Raw genomic sequence first — 17,508 nt, forward strand, 5'->3', positions numbered from 1 at the left:
TGGTATTCGTTTGGCCACCGGTGCATTCCCTACTAGCCCTGTTGATAGTCTCCTGGTTGAAGCTGGGATCCCCCCCCCCCTTTTCTGTTCGGCAGCCCCAGCTTCTGGTTTCTTATGCAATTGCTGTCCGTTCCTCTTCCACTCATTCTTCCATTCTTAGAGATGTATGTTGGCACCAGCAGAATCATTCTGCAGTCAGCTCCAAATGCCAGTTCTCTAAATTTTCTCAGTAGTGTTGCACAGAAAGGATGTTCTCTTCCCTCCACAGATTCCCACTAAAGTTTCCAAAGCATTCCTGTAATACTCTCATGTTGATCAGAACTACTGGTAACAAACCTAATAGCCACCTCTAAATTGCTTCAGTGTCTTCCTTTAACTTCACCAAGCAGTGGTCCCAAACACTCAAGCAGTACTCAAGAATGGGTCACAGCAGTGTTCTACACATGGTCTCCTTAACAGATGAACCACTTTTTCTTACAATTCTCCCAATAAAACAAAGTCTGCCATTAGTCTTCCCCGTTACTAACATGATATGCTCATTCCATTGTATACTGCTTTGCAGCATTATAACTAGGAATCTAATTGACATGATTGTGTCAAGCAGTACGCTACTAATGCTGTCTTTGAACGTTATGGGATTGTCCAATCACCACACCAACCAGAAATTTTGTCTATGTCATCTTGTATACTCCTAGAGGCAACCAACAATGACACCATTCCATACACCACAGCATCATCAGCGAACAGCTGCAGACTGCTGCTCACACTGAACATCTGTACAAAATAAATGAAGTTCAATGGTGAGCAAAATAAACTAAGTCTAAACTGTCCTCAAAATATCTGGTATCCAAATTACACAAAAATTATTCACAGTCTAAACTGTGCAACTATTGTGCTACATATACCAATGAAGCAACTGCTACAAAAAAAAATTAAAGACTGCCCTCTCACTAGGAGCTCTTGCACAACACTGTTTACTCTGTGTTGCCCATATGTAGTGAAGGATCATATGAATACCACTGCAAATAGCCATAGAAGTTGCATTTTTGTTACTTATTTGAATCTGTCACACAAAACATGGCCATGTTGCAAGTCAATTGACATCATTTTTCCATCTGGCTAGGCTTCCAGAATTTTGACACAAGCAAAGGTATTTACATAATTTTAAATAAATTGAACCTTTTTTTGCTTTATAAGGTAGTGCACAAAAAAGCAAGCTTAATTTCGATGTGTGACTGTTCAGAGCACCGCCTTTCACATGGTGTCTAATACTGGGACTGTCTTCTCCATACTTTTTTGAACTGGCAAAATGCCAATTTTTCAGGCACAATTGAATGCACTACATCATGTGGCACATCCATTACTTTGTCTTACTGTAATTTCTTTTGCTGTATCAGGATTTTCTATATTAATGTTATCTAACTATAATTTTTAAACACATACCAAGGTAGTACAAGATATTCACAATATTGATTAAAAAATAATGTACTGCAACTGGATTCAAAATCTACATCAAACTATCTTTGAAAATGGTCTACTGCTCAGATACATTTGGCTTTTGTATAGAAAGTGATAAATTTTCTATATTTATGATTTTGATTGATTTATTTTGGGAAGGGTACCAAACAGCGAGGTCATCAGTCCCATCAAATTAGGGAAGGTTGGGGAAGGAAGTCAGCCATGCCCTTTTAAAGGAACCAACCTGGTGTTTGACTGAAGTGACTTACGGAAATCATGGAAAATCTTAATCTAGATAGCTGGATGTGGGTTTAAACCATTGTCCTCCCAAACGTGAGTCCATTGTGATAAGCACTGTGCCACCTCATTCACTTTATGATTTTCCATCTTTCTCTGATGTTTTGCAACTTCTGAACAAATTGTGCTATCATTTACAGCGTATCCTAGGTCTAGTTGTCTCTCTGAGATCTTGCCATGAGTAATATACTATCATTGAACTGTATTTATTTTGTAACTAGTGCTTTCTTAATTTGTGACTGGTGATTTCTTAATGTCCATGGGACCAAGCCAGGACAGGGAACATGGTCCAGATATGTCCCACAGGAATATCGGTCACTTACAACTGAAGCTGACCACCTATCTCAGTTGGTTTGGTTGTCTGCTCTTCATTTTAGACAGACACAAGAGAGGTCTTATTGCCTGCAGTTTTCATTGCAGCCACCTCCTCACTATTATTTTTTACTAACTGTCAGATGTTCCCATGCATTGCCACATACTCCCCTCTCTTGGACAGAGGCATTCAATGAATTCCAAAGTAAACTTCTATGTACTGACTTGGCAGAAAATCCTAAGAAATTTTAGTCTTATGTCAAAGCGGTAGGTGGATCAAAACAAAATGTCCAGACACTCTGTGACCAAAATGGTACTGAAACAGAGGATGACAGACTAAAGGCCAAAATACTAAATGTCTTTTTCCAAAGCTGTTTCACAGAGGGAGACTGCACTGTAGTTCCTTCTCTAGATTGTCGCACAGATGACAAAATGGTTGATATTGAAACAGATGACAGAGGGATAGAGAAACAATTAAAATTGCTCAAAAGAGGAAAGGCCGCTGGACCTGATGGGATACCAGTTCAATTTTACACAGAGTACGCGAAGGAACTTGCCCCCATTCTTGCAGCGGTGTACCATAGGTCTCTAGAAGAGTGTAGCATTCCAAAAGATTGGAAAAGGGAACAGGTCATCCCTGTTTTCAAGAAGGGACGTCGAACATATGTGCAGAACTATAGACCTATATCTCTAATGTCGATCAGTTGTAGAATTTTTGAATGCGTATTATGTTCGAGTATAATGACTTTTCTGGAGACTAGAAATCTACTCTGTAGGAATCAGCATGGGTTTCGAAAGAGACGGTCGTGTGAAACCCAGCTTGCGCTATTCAGCCACAAGACTCAGAGGGCCATAGACACGGGTTCCCAGGTAGATGCCTTGTTTCTTGACTTCCGCAAGGCGTTCGATACAGTTCCCCACAGTAGTTTAATGAACAAAGTAAGAGCATATGGACTATTAGACCACTTGTGTGATTGGATTGAAGAGTTCCTAGATAACAAAACGCAGCATGTCTTCCAAAGTATGAGTGATTTCAGGTGTGCTGCAGGGGAGTGTCATAGGACTGTTGCTATTCACAATATACATAAATGACCTTGTGGATAACATCAGAAGTTCACTGAGGCTTTTTGTGGATGATGCTGTGGTGTATCAAGAGGTTGTAACAATGGAAAATTGTACTGAAATGCAGCAGTATCTGCAACAAATTGACACATGGTGCAGGGAATGGCAATTGAATCTCAATGCAGACAAGTGTAATGTGCTGCGAATACATAGAAAGAAAAATCCTTTATCATTTAGCTACAATATAGCAGGTCAGCAACTGGAATCAGTTAATTCCATACATTATCTGGGAGTAGGGATTAGGAATGATTTAAAATGGAATGACAACATAAAATTAATCATCGATAAAGCAGATGCCAGACTGATATTCATTGGAAGAATCCTAAGGAAATGCAATCCGAAAACAAAGGGAGTAGGTTACATTACACTTGTTCACCCACTGCTTGAATGCTGCTCAGCAGTGTGGGATCTGTACCAGATAGGGTTGATAGAAGAGATAGAGAAGATCCAATGGAGAGCAGCGCGCTTAGTTACAGGATCATTTAGTAATCGTGAAAGCGTTATGGAGATGATAGATAAACTCCAGTGGAAGACTCTGCAGGAGAGACACTCAGTAGCTTGGTATGGGCTTTTGTTGAAGTTTCGAGAACATACCTTCACCGAGGAGTCACTCAGTATTTTGCTCCCTCCTACGTATGTCTCGTGAAGAGACCATGAGGATAAAATCAGAGAGATTAGAGCCCACACAGAAGCATACCGACAATCCCTCTTTCCACAAACTATACGAGACTGGAATAGAAGGGAGAACTAATAGAGGTACTCAAGGTAACCTCCGCCACACACCATCAGGTGGCTTGCAGAGTATGAATGTAGATGTAGATGGAGATGTAGACTCCAATTACACACACACTTTTGTGAATAGCCCAGAGGGCTGTCATTTTATAAAGGAGCGGTATACAGGCAACACCCAACAGAAGTCAATCAGTCATCATAATTACATGAGGATGAAAACAAGTCAGCTTGCCAAAGTATGACACTGTCTGGATGAAAACAGCCAAATATATACACAAGAAGAGTTCAGAACTTGAAAGAGAGGATACTTTAATTTTATTTGGTGGGGAGCCCACTTCATGCTGGTTACATGAGTGATATGACATGGAATGGACCTCATGACCACTTGAAAGCATTGGGAATCCATTCTATTATATGATTACTCAATTTCCACCCAGAAGACATAGAAACTTGTCAGAGCTTAGTCTAAGGAGAGCACATTTTGGTTGATGATATCTCAGATGTGCTCATTAGGGCTGATGTCAAGTGATTTGTAGCATAACCCCAGCTCCCTCAAAGACTTGGAGAGCTCTTCGAACAATTCTGGCCTAATTATGGAGTAATACAATGGTATATTATCTAGCTGGAACTACAGAGCACCTATAAGATGCTGTAGCCCATAAAATGGATGAACATGGTCAAATATGGAGGTTTCTGTGTTGTTCACAGATGGGAGACAATGGTAGATATACACCGAAGAGCCAAAGAAACTGGTACATCAGCCTAATATCGTGTAGAGCCCCTGTCAGCATGCAGAAGTGGCACAGCATGATGTGACATGGACTCAACCAATGTCTGAAGTAGTGCTGGAGGGAATTGACATCATGAATCCTGCAAGGCTCTCCATAAATGGTGATCTATTCTGAACATCTCATTGCAAGGCAGCGCAGATATGCTCAATAATGTTCATGTCTGGGGAGTTTGGTGGTCAGTGGAAGTGTTTAAACTAGGAGGAGTGTTCCTGGATCCAGTCTGTAGCAATTCTGTAAGTGTGGAGTGTCAGTGCCCTGCTGGAATTGCCCAAGTCTGTCAGAATACACAATGGACATGAATGGATGCAGGTGATCTGACACGATGTGTATATGTCGTCTGTCAGAGTCATTCTAGATGTATCAGGGTTCCCATATCACTCCAACTGCACATGCCCCACACCATTGCAGAGCTTCCACCAGCTTGAACAATCCCCTGCTGACATGCAGCATCCATGGATTCATGAGGTTGTTCCCATACCCGTACACATCCATCCACTCAATACAATTTGAAACAAAACTTGTCTGACCTGGCAACATGTTTCCAGTCATCAACACTACAATGTCAGTGTTGATGTGTGCAGGCAAGGCGTAATGCTTTGTGTCATGCAGTCATCAGGGGTACATGAGTGGGTTTTCAGCTCCAAAAGCCCATATCAATGATGTTTCATTGAATGGTTCATGCCCTGACACTTGCTGATGGCTCACCATTGAAATCTGCAGCAATTTGTGGAAGGGTTGCTTTCTGTCACTTTTAACAATTCTCTTCTGTCCTTGTTGGTCTTGTTCTTGCACCATCTTTTTCCAGCCACAGCGATGTCAGAGATTTGATGTTTTAGCAGATTCCTGATATTCACAATACATTCATGAAATGGCTGTACAGGAAAATACAAACTTCATCACTACTGGGGAGATGCTGTGTCCCATCGCTCATGCACCAACTATAACACCACATTCAGACTCACTTAAATCTTGATAACCTGCCATTGTAGCAGCAGTATCTGATCTAACAACTGCACCAGACGCTTGTTGTCTTATATAGGCATTGCTGACCACAGTGCCACATCCTGACTGCTTACATATCTTTGTACTTGAATATGCATGCCTATACCAGTTTCCTTGGCACTTTAGTGTATGATTGGCCCCATTTGATTCCCTGTGAACATCATTCACATGGGCATACTGGTGTCTCTTACTTGAACAGTGCCCAGATGTGTCACCTTGTCAGGTTGTAAACTCATCACCCGATGTCACCATGTGGCACTTCAGCCCAGGCAAACTTCTCCCATCCTTTGAGCATCAAATGATAATGGTGCTAACATCTGTGCTACATAACACGTAATGTGTAGAAGTGCTGATATGGGGCAAAAAGATGGTTCTGTACAGTATGGCATCTCACTACCTATTCCTTTCCAGCACTGAATTAGTAAATGATATGCTGCTCAATCCCAAGACAGAAACATGGCAGGGTTCAGTGTTGATTCTAGCAGCCATGTTATAGTATCCTATGGGCACCATGGTTACTCTGCAAGATCACATTACTGCTAAGGATTATGTAATCATTGTAGCTGATCAGGTCCATCCCATGGTACAATGTTTGCTCCCCAATGGTGATTCTTTCTTTGAAGATGACAGAGTCCCTCTTCACACAGCTCAAATCACCCAGGACTGGCTTCCTGTGCACAAAGATGAACTGTTGACTTCCCACTATCCACTATGGTCACCAGATCTCAATAGTATTGAGTCTTTGTGGTCTACTTTGCAGGGAAGGGTGCGTGATCACTATCTACATCTATTATCATTACTTGAACTTGCCACAATTTTGCAGGAAGAATGGTATAAGATTCTCTTGAAAACTATATAGGAGCTGTATTTAACCATTCTCAGATGACTGGAAGCTGTTTTGAATTCCAGAAATCTGCCTACACTGTATTAGGCATTGCAATGTGTTGTGTATGTGATGCTTCCATATTTTTGTCCACCTTCTGTACTTCCTTTGTTTTTAACAGAACACATTTCATCCAAAATTTTTAAACAGGCAATTCAGAAGAATAGATAAACAAGTGATATTTATCCTGATATAATTTAAAAAACGTTATTAATCTTTTGTCATTACTTTTATTTAAAACATACATTAGTAAGGTACCATAATCACATGATTTGTAAGTGTATGTTATGAGACTAATAAATTGCAATTCACAATTCACAATAGGCTATATGTGTGCTGTCCAGTGCAATAAATCAAAGTGTGCAGCAAGTCTGCAGTTTAAATATTTTCCGGTCTTTTGTTGTATCTTGTCTCACATAATGATTTTTCTGCCCTGCTCTGACATTAAAGCACCACAATACATTGCTTCAATTTCATGCATTTATCAGTTCTAGAGCTGGAGCATATCTGAGGATATTCTTTGTATAAATGGCAATTTGGCTAAGTTTGTAATTATTTTACATCTCAACAGGCTTTTTTTCATGTGGAGAGGTAACTGTAGATTTGTTTCTTGTGACTGTACATTTAAAAAAAGCAGTGAGGTGAGTGAGTGGTAATAATAGTGTAGTCTGGCATTTCAAAGATGTACGTTAGATGAGAGGTTGCAGATGAGAGGGCAATGAAGAATTTTAAAGGTGTAAATATCCATGAAGCCTTTTTACATGCAGGAATTGTAGTCCCCACACATTTGAAGCAAATGATAAAGAGAAAAGTCATTATAATGAGAAACTTCTAGTGTATAGGTGGAAAATTTGCCCCAATAGTGACCTTACCAAATTCCTGTCCTGTCACACAGCCATATTTTTCTGAAACCTTAACTTGAATACCAAGCGAGGTGGCACAGTCGTTAGCACACTGGACTCTCATTCAGGAGGACGATGGTTCAATCCCACATCTGGCCATCCTCATTTAGATTTTCCATGATTTCCCTCAATTGCCCCAGGAAAATGCTGGGATGGTTCCTTTGAAAGGGCACGGCCGACTTCCTTCCCCATCCTTCCCTAATCCGATGAGACCGATGACCTCACTATTTGGTCTCTTCCCCCAAAACAACCCCAACCCTTAACTTGAATAAATCTTCAATGGAGGCACCATTTATCCTCCAATGTTGCAAATTTTATTCAAACATGTTGTTGGCCGTGTGAAATATTCACAGCTGCTCAAAATGCATTGACAATATGCATAGCTACTCAAAGCCCACTGTCAGTTTTAAATCATCATGAATGGTTGCACATTGTAAATATGTTAACCGTCATTGTCACATTTTATCCACATTTATGTATGTTGTTATATTTCTAATTTCCTGTAACAGTTGATTGCAACTGCCATTCTATTCAATTTTTTGTGTTTACATTGTATTTGCAACGTGTTTACACTTGAAAACAGCTGCAGAAGCTGAAACTAGATGTTTATATATGACATAACCAAATGAGATCCTAATGAAATTTAGAGTATTGGTGAAAATAAATCACCTTTATTTAACTATGTTATGAAAAGGATAGATTCTTGCTCACCATAAAGAGGGCAAGATGAGTTGCAGACAGGTGCAATGAAAAGACTGTTACACACTGAGCTTTCAACCAAAGCCTTCTTTGGAAATAAAAGAAAAAACACACACATTCACACAAGAAGGCACCCCTCATGCACCAATCTACATCTACATCTACATCCATACTCTGCAAGCCACCTGATGGTGCGTGGGGGAGGGTACTTTGAGTACCTCTGTCGGTTCTTTCTTCTGCTCCAGTCTTGTGTTGTTCATGGAAAGAAAGATTGTCGGTATGTCTCTGTGTGGGCTCTAATCTCTCTGATTGTATCCTCATGGTCTCTTCATGAGACATACGTAGGAGGGAGCAAAATACTGCATGACTCCTCGGTGAAGGTGTGTTCTCGAAACTTCAACAAAAGCCCGTACTGAGCAACTGAGCATCTCTCTTGCAGAGTATTCCACTGGGTTTATCTATCATCTCTGTAATGCTTTAGCAATTACTAAATGATCCTGTAATGAAGTGCGCTGCTCTCTGTTAGAACTTCTCAATCTCTTCTATCAACCCTATTTGGTATGGATCCCACACTGGTGAGCAGTATTCAAGCAGTGGGCGAACAAGTGTAATGTAACCTACTCCCTTTGTTTTCGGATTGCATTTCCTTAGCATTCTTCCAATGAATCTCAGTCTGGCATCTGCTTTACCGATGATTAATTTTATATTCTCATTCCATTTTAAATCATTCCTAATGCCTACTCCCAGATAATGTATGGAATTAACTGATTCCAGTTGCTGACCTGCTATATTGTAGCTAAATGATAAAGGATCTTTCTTTCAATGTATTCGCAGCACATTACATTTGTCTGCATTGACATTCAATTGCCATTCCCTGCACCATGTGTCAATTCGTTGCAGATACTGCAGCATTTCAGTACAATTTTCCATTGTTACAACCTCTCGATATACTACAGCATCATTTGCAAAAAGCCTCAGTGAACTTCCGATGTTATCCACAAGGTCATTCATGTATATTGTGATTAGCAACAGTCCTATGACACACCACTGCAGCACACCTGAAATCACTCATACTTTGAAAGACTTCTCTCCATTGAGAATGACATGCTGCATTCTGTTATCTAGGAACTCTTCAATCCAATCACACAATTGGTCTGATAGTCTGTATGCTCTTACTTTGTTCATTAAACGACTGTGGGGAACTGTATCAAATGCCTTGCAGAAGTCAAGAAACACGGCATCTACCTGGGAACCGTGTCTATGGCCCTCTGAGTCTCGTGGCTGAATAGCGCGAGCTGGGTTTCACACGACCGTCTCTTTCGAAACCCATGCTGATTCCTACAGAGTGGATTTCTAGTCTCCAGAAAAGTCATTATACTCAAACATAATATGTGTTCCAAAGTTCTACAACTGATCAACGTTAGAGATATAGGTCTATAGTTCTGCACATCTGTTCGACGTCCCTTCTTGAAAACGAGGAGGACCTGTTCCCTTTTCCAATTTTTGGAACACTATGCTGCAAGAAGGGAGGCAAGTTCCTTCACATGCTCTGTGTAAAATCAAACAGGTATCCCATCAGGCCCAGCGGCCTTTCCTCTCTTGAGTGATTTTAATTGTTTTTCTATCCCTCTGTCATTATTTATTTATTGATTTATTTACTCATCAAGTTCCATAGGACCAAATTTAGGAGCAAATCTCCAAGGCCATGGAACTTGTCAGTACATGAAATTACAACATAAACGTAACAACAGATAAAAATAAATGTTCATGAGCCTTAAAAAAGTCAGTCCATAAGTTTAAGTAAACACTATCAGCGATACAATAAAAATTAGCTTAATTTTTCAAGGAACTCCTTGACAGAATAGAAGAAGTGACCCATGAGGAATCTCTTCACATTTGATTTGAAAGTGCGTGGATTACTTCTAACAAGGGAACCTCCCCATCGCACCCCCCTCAGATTTAGTTATAAGTTGGTACAGTGGATAGGCCTTGAAAAACTGAACACAGATCAATCGAGAAAACAGGAAGAAGTTGTGTGGAACTATGAAAAAAATAAGCAAAATATACAAACTGAGTAGTCCATGGCAAGATAGGCAACACCAAGGATAGTGGGAGCTCAGGAGCGCCATGGTCCCGTGGTTAGCGTGAGCAGCTGCGGAGCGAGAGGTGCTTGGTTCAGGTCTTCCCTCGAGTGAATAGCTTAATCTTTTATTTTCAGACAATTAGTATCTGACAATCTCTTATGCTCCTGAGCTCCCACTATCCTTGATGTTGCCTATCTTGCCATGGACTACTCAGTTTGTATATTTTGCTTATTTTTTTCATAGTTCCACACAACTTCTTCCTGTTTTCTCAATTGATCTGTGTTCAGTTTTTCAGGGCCTATCCACTGTGCCAAGTTATAACTAAATCTGGGGGGGTGGGAGGGGGGGGGGGTGCGATGGGGAGGTTACCTTGTAAGATATTTGACTTCGAGTGGCAGCTTTTTGAAAATGGATGCAGCAGTATACTGCACATCTTTTTGCACAAGAGTTAAGGAAGTCCGATCCAAATGCAGATTTGATTTCTGCCGCGTATTAACCAAGTGAAAGCTGCTTATTCTTGGGAATAAACTAATATTGGTAACAAGAAACAACAATAAGGAATATACATATGGAGAGGCCAATGTCAAAATACCCAGATTCGTGAATAGAGGTCAACAAGAGGTTCGTGAACTAACACCACTTATTGCCCAAACCGCCCATTTCTGAGAAAAAAATATCCTTTTAGAATGAGAAGAGTTACCCCAAAATATAATATTGTATGCCAATAGTGAATGAAAATAAGCATAGTAGACTAATTTTTGTGTCAAACGATCACTCACTTCTGATACCATTCAAATAGTAAAAATGCCAGTATTAAGTCTTTGAACAATATCCCGAATGTGGGCTTTCCACAACAGCTTGCTATCTATCTGAACACCTAGAAATTTGAACTGTTCAGTTTCACTAATCATACGCCCATTCTGTGAAATTAAAAGTCCGGTTTGGTTGAATTGTGTGTTATATACTGTAAAAACTGAGTCTTACTGTGATTTAGCGTTAGTTTATTTTCTACAAGCCATGAATTGAGGTCGTGTACTGCACTATTTGAAACAGAGCCAGTGCTGCACACAACAGCCTTTACTACCAAGCTAGTGTCATCAGCAAACAGAAATATTTTATTGTTACCCATAATACTTGAGGGCATATATATACATATATACATACATATATATATATATATATGGAAATGGAAAAAAGAACACATTGACACCGGTGTGTCAGACCCACCATACTTGCTCCGGACACTGCGAGAGGGCTGTACAAGCAATGATCACACGCACGGCACAGCGGACACACCAGGAACCGCGGTGTTGGCTGTCGAATGGCGCTAGCTGCGCAGCATTTGTGCACCGCCGCCGTCAGTGTCAGCCAGTTTGCCGTGGCATACGGAGCTCCATCGCAGTCTTTAACACTGGTAGCATTCCGCGACAGCGTGGACGTGAACCGTATGTGCAGTTGACGGACTTTGAGCGAGTGCGTATAGTGGGCATGCGGGAGGCCGGGTAAACGTACCGCCAAATTGCTCAACACGTGGGGCATGAGATCTCCACAGTACATCGATGTTGTCCCCAGTGGTCGGCGGAAGGTGCACGTGCCCGTCAACCTGGGACCGGACCACAGCGACGCACGGATGCACGCCAAGACCGTAGGATCCTACGCAGTGCCATAGGGGACCGCACCGCCACTTCCCAGCAAATTAGGGACACTGTTGCTCCTGGGGTATCGGCGAGGACCATTCGCACCTGTCTCCATGAAGCTGGGCTACGGTCCCGCACACCGTCAGGCCGTCTTCCGCTCACACCCCAACATCGTGCAGCCCGCCTCCAGTGGTGTCGCGACAGGCGTGAATGGAGGGACGAATGGAGACGTGTCGTCTTCAGCGATGAGAGTCGCTTCTGCCTTGGTGCCAATGATGGTCGTTTGCGTGTTTGGCGCCGTGCAGGTGAGCGCCACATTCAGGACTGCATACGACCGAGGCACACAGGACCAACACCCGGCATCATGGTGTGGAGAGCGATCTCCTACACTGGCCGTACACCACTGGTGATAGTCGAGGGGACACTGAATAGTGCACGGTACATCCAAACCATCATCGAACCCATCGTTCTACCATTCCTAGACCGGCAAGGGAACTTGCTGTTCCAACAGGACAATGCACGTCCGCATGTATCCCGTGCCACCCAACGTGCTCTAGAAGGTGTAAGTCAACTACCCTGGCCAGCAAGATCTCCGGATCTGTCCCCCATTGAGCATGTTTGGGACTGGATGAAGCGTCGTCTCACGCGGTCTGCACGTCCAGCACGAACGCTGGTCCAACTGAGGCGCCAGGTGGAAATGCCATGGCAGGCCGTTCCACAGGACTACATCCAGCATCTCTACGATCGTCTCCATGGGAGAATAGCAGCCTGCATTGCTGCGAAAGGTGGATATACACTGTACTAGTGCCGACATTGTGCATGCTCTGTTGCCTGTGGCTATGTGCCTGTGGTTCTGTCAGTGTGATCATGTGATGTATCTGACCCCAGGAATGTGTCAATAAAGTTTCCCCTTCCTGGGACAATGAATTCACGGTGTTCTTATTTCAATTTCCAGGAGTGTATATATATACACATAAGGAACAGGAGTGGCCCCAATACTGATCCCTGGGGCACCCCCCACTTGACAGTACTCCACTCAGACCTCACATCACAGCCATTTTCAACATTGTGAATAATGACCTTTTGCTACCTGTTGCTAAAGTAAGAGGTGAACCAATTGTGAGCTACCCCGTATTCCGTAATGGTCCAACTTCTAGCGCAGTATTTTGTGATCAACACAATCAAATGCCATAGTTAAATCAAAAAATATTCCAAGCATTTGAAACCTTTTGTTTAACCCATCCAGTACCTCACAGAGATAAGAGAATATATCATTTTCAGTTGTTAAACGACTTCTAAAGCCGAACTGTACATTTGATAGCAAATCGTGTGATATAAACTGAGCAATTATCCTCACATACATAGCATTTTCAATAACTTTTGCAAACACTGATGGCATAGAAATAGGTCTAAAATTACCTGCATTATCCCTTTCTCCCTTTTTATAAAGTGGCTATATTACTGAGTACTTTAATCATTCAGGAAACTGACCATTCCTAAAGGAAAAATTACAAATATGGCTAAATACAGGGCTAACATGTGCAGCACAGTACTTTAATATTCTGCTAGATGCTAGACACTCCATCATAACCATGAGAGTCCTTAATCTTCAGTCATTTAATTATTGACTCAATTTCCCTCTCATCTGAATCACAGAGGAGTATTTCAGACATCAATCTCGGAAAGGCATTTGCCAAGAAAGTTATATGATTTCCTGTAGAAACTAAATTTTTATTTAATTCACCAGCAATGCTCAGAAAATGATTGTTAAATGATGTACATACAGGGCTATTACACATGATTGAAGCGATTTCATAAGTTCACTGTAGCTCCATTTATTGACATATGGTCACGACACACTACAGATATGTAGAAAAACTCATAAAGTTTTGTTCGGCTGAAGCCGCACTTCAGGTTTCTGCTGCCAGAGCGCTCGAGAGCGCAGTGAGACAAAATGGCGACAGGAGCTGAGAAAGTGTATGTCGTGCTTGAAATGCACTCACATCAGTCAGTCATAACAGTGCAACGACACTTCAGGACAAAGTTCAACAAAGATCCACCAACTGCTAACTCCATTTGGCGATGGTATGCACTGTTTAAAGCTTCTGGATGCCTCTGTAAGGGGAAATCAACGGGTCGGCCTGCAGTGAGCGAAGAAACAGTTGAACGTGTGCGGGCAAGTTTCACGCGAGCCCGCGGAAGTCGACGAATAAAGCAATTAGGGAGCTAAACGTACCACAGCCGATGGTTTGGAAAATCTTACAGAAAAAGCTAAAGCAGAAGCCTTACCGTTTACAATTGCTACAAGCCCTGACACCTGATGACAAAGTCAAACGCTTTGAATTTTCGGCGCGGTTGCAACAGCTCATGGAAGAGGATGCATTCAGTGCGAAACTTGTTTTCAGTGATGAAGCAACATTTTTTCTTAATGGTGAAGTGAACAAACACAATGTGCGAATCTGGGCGGTAGAGAATCCTCACGCATTCGTGCAGCAAATTCACAATTCACCAAAAGTTAACGTGTTTTGTGCAATCCCACGGTTTAAAGTTTATGGCCCCTTTTTCTTCTGCAAAAAAAACGTTACAGGACACGTGTATCTGGACATGCTGGAAAATTGACTCATGCCACAACTGGAGACCAACAGCGCCGACTTCATCTTTCAACAGGATGGTGCTCCATCGCACTTCCATCATGATGTTCGGCATTTCTTAAACAGGAGATTGGAAAACCGATGGATCGGTCAAGGTGGAGATCATGATCAGCAATTCATGTCATGGCCTCCATGCTCTCCCAACTTAACCCCATGCAATTTCTTTCTGTGGGGTTATGTGAAAGATTCAGTGTTTAAACCTCCTCTACCAAGAAACGTGCCAGAACTGCGAGCTTGCATCAACGATGCTTTTGAACTCATTGATGGGGACATGCTGCGCTGAGTGTGGGAGGAACTTGATTATCGGCTTGATGTCTGCTGAATCACTAAAGGGGCGCATATCGAACATTTGTGAATGCCTAAAAAAACTTTTTGAGTTTTTGTATGTGTGTGCAAAGCATTGTGAAAATATGTCAAATAATAAAGTTATTGTAGAGCTGTGAAATCGCTTCAATCATTTGTAATAACCCTGTATATCTGACTTATCAGTAACAGAAATGTTTTTACTGCAAATTCACTTTATATCGTCGACCTTGTGCTGCTGACCTGACACTTCCTTCACAACTGATGATATGGTTTTAATTTTATCCTGTGAATTAGCTATTCTATTTTCATACCACATACTCTTTCCTTCCTGATAGCATTTTTAAGCACCTTACAATACTGTTTGCAATGGGCTACTGTAGCTTGAGTGTGACTACTTCTAACATTCTGATATAATTCCCACTTTGTTCTACATTATCCTTATCCCACTAGTCAGCCACCCAGGCTTCCCATTACTGCTAGTGCCCCATTTAGAATGTTCTAACGGAAAGCAACTCTCAACTATCATCTATTTTGATATCTACCATTTTGTCATCTGTGCGACAATCAAGAGAAGGAACTACAGTGCAGTCTTCCTCTGTGAAACAGCTTTGGAAAAAGACATTTAGTATTTTGGCCTTTAGTCTGTCATCCTCTGTTTCAGTACCATTTTGGTCACAGAGCATCTGGACATTTTGTTTTGATACACCTACCACTTTGACATCAGACCAAAATTTCTTAAAATTTTCTGCCAAGTCAGTACATAGAACTTTACTTTCGAATTCACTGAATGCTTCTCGCATAGCCCTCCTCACACTACATTTCACTTCGTGTAATTTTTGTTTGTCTGCAAGTCTTTGGCTATGTTTATGTTTTCTGTGAAGTTCCCTTTCCTTCTGCAGCAGTTTCCTAACTCGGTTGTTGTACCACGGTGACTCTTTTCCATCTCTTATGATCTTGCTTGGCACATACTTATCTAATGCATATTGTACAATGGTTTTGAACTTTGTCTGCTGATCCTCAACACTATCTGTACTTGAGACTAAACTTTTGTGTTGAGCCATCAAGTACTCTGAAACCTGCTAAACAGAAAAATCTTCCTACCTTTTTTAATATTTCTATTTATGGCTGAAATCATCAATGCAGTAACCACTTTATGATTGCTGATTCCCTGTTCTGCATTAACTGTTTCAAATACTCCAAGGCAGCACCCTGAAGATGGCTGATCACAGCCATCAACACATTCAGCTGTTCGTGAACAGTGGCCAGCTCCTCCTGCATCCATACACAGCAGTCACACATCCTATCCATCCTAAGAAATCAACAATTCACTGTATAGAGATAATCAACTTTTAACTAGATGGCTAATTCACTAAAGGCAGCTGCTAGCAGACTGAATTTTGGTTACTAGACACTTCTTGTTGGAAACAATGAAAATAAGCAGTACCTGTCTCTGGAGTGTGTTCAAAACAAACATGAAATCTATGGAACACTATTATTAGTACTCGAAAATTAAAGCTTCCTAAAAGAAAAAAACACACAGAAAAAGAAGTGACAACTAAGAAAAACACAGTTAATACTTAAATTTACGTAGTTTGCTGTACAGCAGATGTGAAGCAGACAGCAGTTACAACAACAATGACTGCTGTCTCTGGCCAGAGTGGCCTGCTTGTATGATTGTGTGTGTATTTTCCTTTATTTCCAAAGAAGGCTTGGCAAAAAGCTCAATCTGTAAATATCTTTTCTTCGTGCCTATCTGCAACGTGATGTGTCATCCTTATGGTGAGTAGCAATCTATCCTTTTCATAATATTGTTGATATACCAAACTGGTCTTCTGATTGTTTGATTTCTCTGTCATTTAATGAATTTATGGCTGCAGTGCCCAGTATGAAGAAGATGTTTGTATAAATATACCTCTTTTCCTTGAAAAACCTTACAGGCGAAGATGTGATTGCAACAAATATACAGGGTGTTCTATTTGTTTTGACAAGCCCACACAACTTTTTGTTCAAAAGAAAAAATAATCATATCAAGCAAATGTTGTTTAGTTACCAGTGAGACATTAACCAGTGTGATGAACTGTCTTCTAACTTTGTATGTTACAAAGATATAAACAGGAGTACTTCTGTACATTTTGTATTCAGTACTCCAATTTCTCTACTCAAGACCTACTTAAAAATGTATCAGAGTGTACCACTCCTTAAACATGACAGTATTAAAAATAATCTAAAACTATTACTTTTCTGTACTAGCACACAGTTTTTACAGAAAACAAATGGAAACGCAAAGGAAACACACACTGATCATTCAGTCAACCATTTCCAGTTGTAAGCTTGCCTGAGTGTACACCAGCTAATAGAAGATAAAAATGCAGCTCACTTGAGGTGGTCAAGATAAATTGGACTGAATAACCAGTATACATTTTCCTTGTGTTTTCATTTGTTTACTGTGAACACCAGCAAATGGTTACATTAACCTGGATACCTGCACTGTGTCAAAGTCAATTCTGTGTTATGTTTTTAATACTCTGCATACACTGATATAATTCTGAACATGTGTCTGAATATTAAGGTACAAATAATCGTCTGTTTCACTGAAGGTTGGCTAAACCTATCTGCATTTTTCATGTAAAGG

Source organism: Schistocerca americana, chromosome X, assembly GCF_021461395.2.
Source record: "Schistocerca americana isolate TAMUIC-IGC-003095 chromosome X, iqSchAmer2.1, whole genome shotgun sequence".
In the NCBI taxonomy this organism is placed as follows: Eukaryota; Metazoa; Arthropoda; class Insecta; order Orthoptera; family Acrididae; genus Schistocerca; species Schistocerca americana.